We start from the raw sequence: 10,003 nt of genomic DNA on the forward strand, positions 1-10,003 counted from the left end.
TGGCTGAAAAACACAGCAACAGCCTCAGAGACACAGATACTCTTCCACTCTCAGAAAGCTCTTTGAACATGCAAAGTGCTCCTGTGAATAGCTTGGCATTGTGTGACATAGTGTAAATAATACATGGACACAATAATGATGGATGCCCGCAAAATATTTTTACAGCTTTGAAGACCTGCGAGAATGATAACAGCTAATATAACCCCATAAAACGACATTTGTTACAAATATACGGTAACCCCCATGCCGGTATATTTCTCAGACATAACACAAACAAAGAGATTTACAGAAACTGCAGCGAGAGGGATCAAATTAATATTTATGGCTGCGCTTGAGGAGAGAAATGGCTGTGATGAAGCTGATTGTGAAGCAAGGGTTGCAGCTGCCACACTGGGTTCATTGAGATCTAGGGGAGAACGTACATTCACGCTCTTTATGTTAAAGTTGAATGGAGAGAGGTTTGAACTCGGTAGGTGGATACCCAAAGTGTTGCCTTGGTAATGACAGGGGGCACTGTTGCAATGCATTTTGGGAGCTTATACAGCATGTGTGTGTGTGTGTGAGTGTATTCATGCCCAAGCATCAGAAGTCATTATCCCACTACTCATTTGTGTGGTTTGGGACGTAGAGACTGCTGTTGACAAGTGTTTTGTTATTAAGGGAAGTTTGTTTAAAAGTAGCTTGTGTGTCTTTAGTGTGTTTGTGTCTGTGGCTACTTGTATATTCTGATAGCTAACTGGAAATGGGTTTTCTATCTCCTATCTGAAACTAAATGCATCCCAGTTCCTGTCAACCATGGAGAATATTCAGCTGGGTGGGCACCAATGTGCACAGTGTGGTTATCTGATTACATAGACTGATTGTGTGTGTGTGTTTGTGTGTGTGTGTGTGTGTGTGTGCATGCGCTAGAAAGGGGGATTAAATGGATCTCTTTGGTGTCGGAGGGTGAAATTTTGAAGTAAATCACCTCAAATGCTCTTTAATGTATATTTATTAGTTTGCCTGACCAAGAAATGAAACTTCACACTTGTATTTGGAGCCAATCGTGGATGTGCACCATACACGGCTATTTTGATAGTATCATATCGAGGCACACTATGGATTTGGTTGCCCTTTAGGGTATGTCGGTCCATGCTAAGTATTCTGAGATAAAATTCCACACAATTCGAGCTAAAACTGCATAGTAAATGTGACACATGACACTGCAGATAAGGACAGTCAGAGTACAATTCTCAAGCATCTGAATCGCGGTTTTAAATCGAAAAGCATGTGCAAGCTTTTCGCAGACTATGATGCTAGTAATTACACCGACAGCTGAACAAATCCACCCAATGGCCAAATCATTGGATGTTCTCAATTTTGCCCTCTTACTGAAATGTATTCTGCGTCGCGGCACAACTTTAAAAGAGGGAAAACCTGTTTATCATACAGCACAGAGGAATTGGGATGTGAGGCATGAGCTCAGTTTTAAGCAGGGCTTTTATCTCCATCCATAAGCACAAATCGTTTTCCTAAAGCTGCTGCTGGGTGCAATTAAGCTCCAAATCTTTCCTCTCAACTCCATACATTTCCTCTCTTATCAGATGCGTGTTTGAATAAAGCTGTTTAGACGATGTCGAACAAGGATGTTTGCACATTAGCAAGATAAAGCTGAAAAGCACTGCTATAATTGTTGCTGTTATGCACAATGGCAGGGCTGACGGCATTTAATGCCTTGTCCGTCATAATGTTTAGGCTTAAAGTGACTCTCGTTAAAGTAATGTATAAGTGATAACCATCAGCATCTTTTCTAATAAGAGGGTATGTCATTTTAAAACAGTCATGACCAGTGATGCTGCAATGTGCACAACACTTAAGAATAAATAAAATAAATTCAACCAGGTCCTTGAAAATGTTTGACAGTCTCTGTTGATCAGCTTTAAGCATTTGCTCTGAGGTTTACAGTAAATGTGCCCCCAAAATAATTTTGATTATTTTTTTCTTATGCAACACTTGTGTCATTCTATATATATATATATATATATATATATATATATATATATATATATATATATATATATATATATATATATATATATATATATATATGGCCTTAACTACTATGTACTTACATATAAAAATAAGTACAATGTACTTATTGTGTTCATATTGTATTGTAAAACACTTTTGCTGCTATTGAGGTGGGATAGGGGTAAGGTTAGGGAGAGGGTTGGAGGTATGGGTAAGTTTAAGGGTGGGTTAAGGTGTAAAGTATGGGTCAACAGTGTAATTATAAATGTAGTTACAGAAATTAAATACAGATGTAATTGCATGTCGTTTTTTTTTATATAAGTACAATGTAAAAACATGTATGTACACAATAAGTGCATTGTACTAAATTATTAATTAAAATGTAAGTACATAGTAGTTAAGGCCACTTAATATAAAGTGGGTCCATATATATATATATATATATATATATATAAAATAAAAAAAGGAAAGGAAGAAAGAAAGAAAAGGCCATCAGTTATTTTGCAAGTACTTATTAAACAGGTCCCAAGGTGATTTTTAGTGGCTGTATGAAGTCAGTTCTCACAAGTGCCAGAGTATCAGAGTAACCACAGGTGGAGTTCATCACATTAATTATGAACAGACAGTGTCCAGATACGAGGAGCATTTACACAACACCATTTTCAACCATGGCTGTATCTGAAATTGCATGCTTCCATACTACATAGTAGGTGAAAAACAGTATGTGACAAAATAAGTAATTTCCCAGTCGAATTTCTACTTCCGGCACTGTAGTATCCCATTAGGCTACAGCAGTGAATTTATGAATGGCAGCAACAAGACACAACTTATGCTGGAAGGTCACATGACAATGCATGGCAAAATAATGTGTTACCTTACATTCATAATAAATGGATTCATGCTATATAGAATGTACTCTTTTTTGCAGTTGTTAAGTAATTAAGTACCGTGGAGGACCTCAAAGTACCGTGAGAGCTATACTACCGTGCAAAGGCAAAAGACCGTAACTTTGTGATATTATAACGTCATTGATATTTTTGGGACATTCAAGACATCTTTTATCATGTGTATAAGTATCTTGAGTCAATGTTGTTGTTTTTCCCAAAAGATAATGGGTCAACTCAACCGTAACTACGAAAAGCCCCGGATAAACCAAGGCAGAGCACCGTAACACCAGTTACTGCTCTTTCACTTTGTTTGGAACGCTCAAATTGGGTTACGTCATTCTGACTTTGTTTAGCCACGCGTCGATATGAAGTTACAATGCCGATTTGGATATGGTGTTCTGCCTTTGTTTTACTGTCAATTAAATTCTGCTGCATTTTAATTATGGTGTAGTCAAACTAATTAGATAGATCACAATCTACCAAACAGCTCCATTTAAAGGGGGGTGAAATGCTATTTCATGCATACTGAGTTTTTTACACTGTTAAAGAGTTGGATTCCCATGCTAAACATGGACAAAGTTTCAAAAATTAAGTTGTACGTTTGAAGGAGTTTTTTTGTTACCAAAATACTCCTTCCGGTTTGTCACAAGTTTCGGAAAGTTTTTTTCGAGTATGGCTCTGTGTGACGTTAGATGGAGCGGAATTTCCTTACATGGGTCCTAGGGCACGTCTGCCGGAAGAGCGCGCGCTCCTGTATAGCAGAGCACTGAGAGTGTCGCGAAAAGTCACAAAAGGAGTGTATTTTTGGTTGCCAGGGCAAAACAACCCTGCACAGATTACCAAAAAAAAAAAAAAAACAGCATTAATGGACCAGAGGATGGAGTTTATTTTTACAGAGCATCAACGGAGTTGTGCAAGTGTTTGTGTTTGTTCCCTGCATTTCGAAGATGCTTGTTTTACAAACAAGGCCCAGTTTGATGACGGATTTGCGTATCGTTTATTTCTTAAGGATGATGCAATCCCAACGAAAAAGGGTCACGATCGTGTGTTGGAACCACAGGCGGTGAATAAAACTGCTTAAAATATCTCTGCCTCCTTGTTAGTGCGTCCGCCCTCCCATGCCGGAGACCAGGGTTCGAGCCCTGCTCGGAGCGAGTCGTTGCTGCTGCTGCTCTCATTCAGTTTCAGCCTCGGGATCTGATTCTGGATCATAAATATACGCTGAATCTGACTGTTAGCTATAGTTTGTTTTGGATGATGGTTTTTTCCTCACGGTAATGTCACAGCTTCCAAACGCTCTAAACGCAAAAGCATACTGGCGCTCGTGATTCTTTAGCTCCGCCCACACGGCATGCCTCCAGCCGGTCGTGTTTTTCCGGGAAAAATCGGTACAGACTATCTTTCTCGTATGAATTAAATAAAACTAAAGACTTTTTGGAGTTATGAAGGATGCAGTACTACTCTATATGTACTCAAGATTAACAGGATATTGAGTGAAAACTAACAGTTCGCAATTAAATGTATAGCCTACCTTTTCTTGTAACCTGATAAAATCAATCCATGGTGACGTCATCAGACTGATGTTTAATCCACAACCATTCTGAGCATTATTACCATTTGCTGGTGTTCACATAAATCCATAAGTTGTTATTTTAGGTTAGACTATTTCATACAAACCAATATAAAAGCTATTGCTACGTCTAGCATTCTTTAACGTTACTGAGCATAGCAAATAAATTGGTATTCACCGTATCCACTCATGTTTCACTTTAAGTCTGCTTGTTACGATAAAAAATATAATAATTCATATTATATGACTTTATGCAATAGCCTATATGAGCCCATGATCACTAGATTTTATACAGTTGTTACTATAACAATTTTGTAAATGGTGATCATCAACCAAATATTGATGATGTGGAAGTTAAGCTCACAATTTTTTTTTATCGTAGATAATTTTCATAACTAAAACATCTAATTGTTAAATTTCCAGTGTCCTACCTAAATTTAATTTGCCTGGACAAGTAAAAAACTTTAAAGTAGTTTTTTCTCAGTTTCACACTCTAGCGAGTTATGGTTTTTTACCTTTGTAGGGCAGTACAGAGAGCAGACTTGAATCATTTGAATCAATCTTGCAGTATTTTGAGATCAAACACTGATCAGTCTGCAAAGCACTGCTTCAGGTCGTACACACCTCTTGCCTTCATCACGATATGATTGGATATGACTGGTTATGAATGACTGTGATTGGTTCATAAAATAAATCTCACCTCTTGTGTCCACACGTTCTGCAATCTGCAGTCAGTCTGAATGAATAATAATGTCATTTTACATTATTTACAAAATAATAACTCGAGGCAGCAACCATTTAAACATAATATTTTATTTAAACAATTATATCATATATATATATATATATATATATATATATATATATATATATATATATATATATATATATATATATTAGTGGTGGGCATAGATTTCTTTTTAAAATCTAGATTAATCTCACTGTGATCTTGAAATTAATCTAGATTAAATTGGCTCATTCGAATTCTGGTGTCTGAATAATTTTTGGTTTGACTGTTAATACTACAAAGTAATTCAGTCAAGAGCAGTGAGTGATTTTCTTTCATTTTCTTTGATTAATAATACAGCAGCCAGTAGCTAAATTAGGCGCGGTCACTTTAAGAGACGATGAACGCATCCAATATAATACACATCCCATTCTTTCCCTCAACTGTTTACTTTCACTTTAGAAATAACGGACAGTTTTTTCCAGCATAATTTCCAAGGTGGATATTTTGAAATATTTTGTACTGTATGTATTTGGCGGCACAAGAACAAAAATAAGCAAATTCGATGTTCAAGTGTTTTGAGAAGCCTTTCTCTGCGTGAGCCCTGAACACCAGAACACCGCGAGTACTGAATTGGGCTCTTTCACATCTATTTGTTTGTTCAAACTGCGATTTATATTTGTTCGTTCAGGTGCGAATACAGCGCACGAGTAAGCAGCTACTCCATTCAGCTTTTCTGCATTTTTTTGTTTTTTTGTGTTTGGATGCTTCAATGTTCAATTCGACAAGCGGAAAAGCTTAAAAACATGTGAAAAATATAAGCTTTCGTGACGATGCGCAGCAGTGACCCGTCAACTGTCCTGAGCATCTTTTTAGGCTTGCCTCAGCCAGTTGGTTATATAAAATATCAAGGTGAAAGTCATCAGCTTGCTTAATATAGACCCAGCTCCCAACTCAACTCTGAGAATAGATTAACGGCGATATTTTTTTTATCGCCCGATAAGAGTCTCACGCCGATAACAGCCCACAACTAATATATATATATATATATCCCTCACAGAAAACTTTGTGCATTTTAACTTTCTCAAAAAAAAAAAAAAAAAAAAAAAAAAACTCATTCTGTATTGTTTATAAGCGTTTTGAAAAAAGAGGACATGGGTTATTTCCTCATAAGTCACCCTCTCCTTGTAATACCTGTGTCATACCCATGTCATTATACAAAGTTGTGTCCTTATATGTCACAAAAAAAGCCGCCCATTTATATTCATTAAAAAAATTTGTTAGTTTGACACTTAACTTACTTAAGTAAATGATTATATAATATACAATAGTATATATTAAAGTACCATAATACTGTCTGACAATGACACATATCATTGTTTTTTCTTTTTTTTTTTACTTCCATTCAGTTATACAGCTTAAACTTAAATATAATCAACACATAAACACATATATCATAAACACACACACACACACACACACACTCCAGTGCAAGAAAACCTAATCCTGCTGTATGGTGCAGTGCTGCTAACAGTAGCACCAGGATGAGTCTGAGTGGAAAGGGGAAGGACAGAGGGGAAGGTCTGTGATTAAAATATCCCTCATCCCTCATGCACAGGAAGATGCGCCCCAAAGCCACAAAGGACACAGAGTGATAAGAGATACATACAGAGGTGCGTCAAACTCAGATGTGTGTGTGTGTTTGGACACATGTGCACTGCAGGGGCCTGACTAAGCGACTAGCGTGGGAAAAAGCATGGAGCACAGGCTAAAAGGGCATTTATGGATGCCCAATCCACAAAGAGAGAGAGCCAGATGGAGCACATAGAGGAGGGTAGGTGATGTCATGCTGGACTGAGGAGGACAGGCAGGCACACATATCTAACCTGAGAGTACTGTTATAAAAATGTGAACAGCGGGTGGGCTGTTATGAGCACATGGTTTGATAACAGTGTGCTCTGTAATCTCAGTTGACATGCCGACTGTGGGAGGCTGAGCCAGATCCCTGCTACTCAGCTCACGGCAGCTGCAATTTCCTAATAACGTCAGGTTACCCAAGCACCCACAAACCACACCCGTTTGGAAAGAAGATGAGGTGAAAACAAAAGCTATTAAAAGCGGGGTTGTGAAACAGTTTTGCTTCAGATTTTTATCGAACATCCTGCAGGTGGTGATCTAACAAAGTATCCAATGAATGAATGAGTGAGTGAGTGAGTGAGTGAGTGAGTGAGTGAGTCAGTAAGTTAGTCAGTGAGTCAGTAAGTGAGTCAGTGAGGGAGTATATGTGTGAGTGAGTGAGAGAGAGAGTGAGTGAGTGAGTGAGTGAGTGAGTCTGTGAGTGAGAGAGTGAGTCAGTGAGTGAGTGAGTGAGTGAGTCAGTGAGTGAGTGAGTGAGTGAGTGAGTCAGTGAGTCAGTGAGTGAGACTGTGAATGTGTGGGTGAGTAAGTGAGTCGGTGAGTGAGTGAGTGAGTGAGTTAGAGAATGAGTCGTTGAACGAGTCAGTCAGTCAGTCAGTCAGTCAAGCAAATCAATTGTTTTATGTAGCTGTATAAATATTACACTGAACATCACAAGCCTTTTGTTTTGTTGTTTTTGTTCAGTTATGTTGGTTTCTATTGTTTTATTCACATTCTATTCTGTTTTTGTTCTAGTTGGTTTTGTTTTGATCAGTTATGTTGCTTTGTTACTGTTATGTTGCGTTCACTCGGGTTATTTTTATTTATTTATTTTGGTTCTGTTCTGTTGGGTTGTATTTTTGTTGGGTTCTGTTGTTTTGTTTCTGTTTGGTTTTATTTATGGTTTATGAGGATTAAAACAGGACATCTGTGAAATCGAACCTGTCTTTTACAGTCAAAAGAATTGATTGGATGCCCAGTCTTTGACATCAGCAACAAATGATATGGGAATCACTATTTAATTCATTTATTTTTACTGCATTCAGTTGAGTTTTTTTCATATTGAACAAGATTCCTAATTTAGTTTTCTCATATTTTCATTTATGTAATTTTATGCAATTTTTCTGTTATCTTCCCATCTTTTTCATGATTTGTTTTTCTTTCTTTCTTTCTTTCTTTCTTTCTTTCTTTCTTTCTTTCTTTCTTTCTTTCTTGCTTTCTTAAACTATTTAAGAAAAAAAGAGGTGGTGGGGGGGGGGGGGGTATGGTGGATTAACCCTTCTCAATATATTTTAGTAGCTTTTGTATTCTGATTTGGACCACAATAAGAGAAACAATGCTGGAGGTTAACTGGTGTCCAAATGTGAATTGCTGTGTAATCAATAATTGTGTTCTCACATGCATTAGCATGTTCAAAGTCATTGATATCCTATTCAAACAAATAGATAAAACAGGCTTGTTTGGAGGACAAAGGCAGACAATCAGTCTGTTGGGATTTCATCTGAATTGGTGTTTGCATTTTGATGATGTGTTTTCCATCACAAACACACACATAAATTGCTTCAAAGAGTGATTCTAATTCAAAGTAAGACTTAGGGAACTTTCATCTACTGAAGCACCTCCTCCTGTTGTGAAAGAGAGGTAGAGAATGAGTTAATGTTCCCGCTTTTAGTAATGCAATGGTTGAAGCTTCAAAACAAGGGACAACTTAACTTACTGCTTTAAAAACCCAACATTCCAAAAGACTTGCTTGTTTATAAAGGATTTCAAAAAGAACCAAGCTCATGAGGGTGAGTTGTGCTAGTTACACTTTGAAATGCACTATATTAAAGAGTCCAAAGGCAAAAATGTTTTATGAAAATGCAAATAATAAATTTGGAAAAGACATAAACCTATGACTCAAAATGATTTATATTGGTCTCAATTGACAATTTTGGATTTTGCATAATTTACCATTAGTGCTGAGTAGATCACTTATAAATTGTAATCTGTTACCTATTCCAAATTGCATGGTGAAAATTGTAGTTACAGTAGTAACATAATCCATTACGTTACACAATTTAAGTAATACAATCAGACTACATTTTGGTTGCTTTTGGATTACTTTTGACCTAACTCATTTATCACAAATAAGATAATCTTGTACTCTCTCTCTCTCTCTCTCTCTCTCTCTATATATATATACATACATACAGAAATAAAACATATACCATTACTAAAATTACTTACTGTTGTTACTAAAAACACGAGGTGCATTAAACGTTACTTTATTGTCAAGGTTTCATAAACTGGGATTCGTGAAGGAACTTGAGGGGGTTTGTGAGTTTAAAGAAAAGCTAATAATTAATTCAATCATATAAATGTACAAATATTATATTAAGCAAAATCAATCAAAGGTTGTGAATACCTGACTTACATATAAATAAGACATATTGTGAATTTGTACATTTTAATGTGTTTTAAAGACAAAAGTCTTCCAATGACCTAGTAATATGTTATTAAACAACCCACTAAATGATAATTCAAATAAAAATCAATTTCATCATTAGTTGTTGATGCGATGTGGAAATGTTAAGAAAACACTTTGAAAGAGTTTTGTTAACCCAGTAGTCAAATGCTGTGTGGCCTCTCAGTTTTCTTTGTGTGAATGTTGTCCACAAAACTGCAGGCCCTTCTGAATGTATGTTAGTGGAAGGCTATTTAAAAAAGAGAACATTTAAAAGATGAAAAAGAAGAATTAGGGACAATAAATTATGAATAATTTATTGCTATTGTGTGAATAATATCTAATCATGTAATCATTAAAAAGTAACTAGTCTGACTACGAGTTTTTAGCATGTAATGTAATCTAATTAAAAGTATTTAATTATAAGTAATCCAGATAACATCTAATCAGTTACTAGCATGGTTTAC

Source organism: Carassius gibelio, chromosome B1 (genome assembly GCF_023724105.1).
Source record: "Carassius gibelio isolate Cgi1373 ecotype wild population from Czech Republic chromosome B1, carGib1.2-hapl.c, whole genome shotgun sequence".
Classification (NCBI taxonomy): domain Eukaryota; kingdom Metazoa; phylum Chordata; class Actinopteri; order Cypriniformes; family Cyprinidae; genus Carassius; species Carassius gibelio.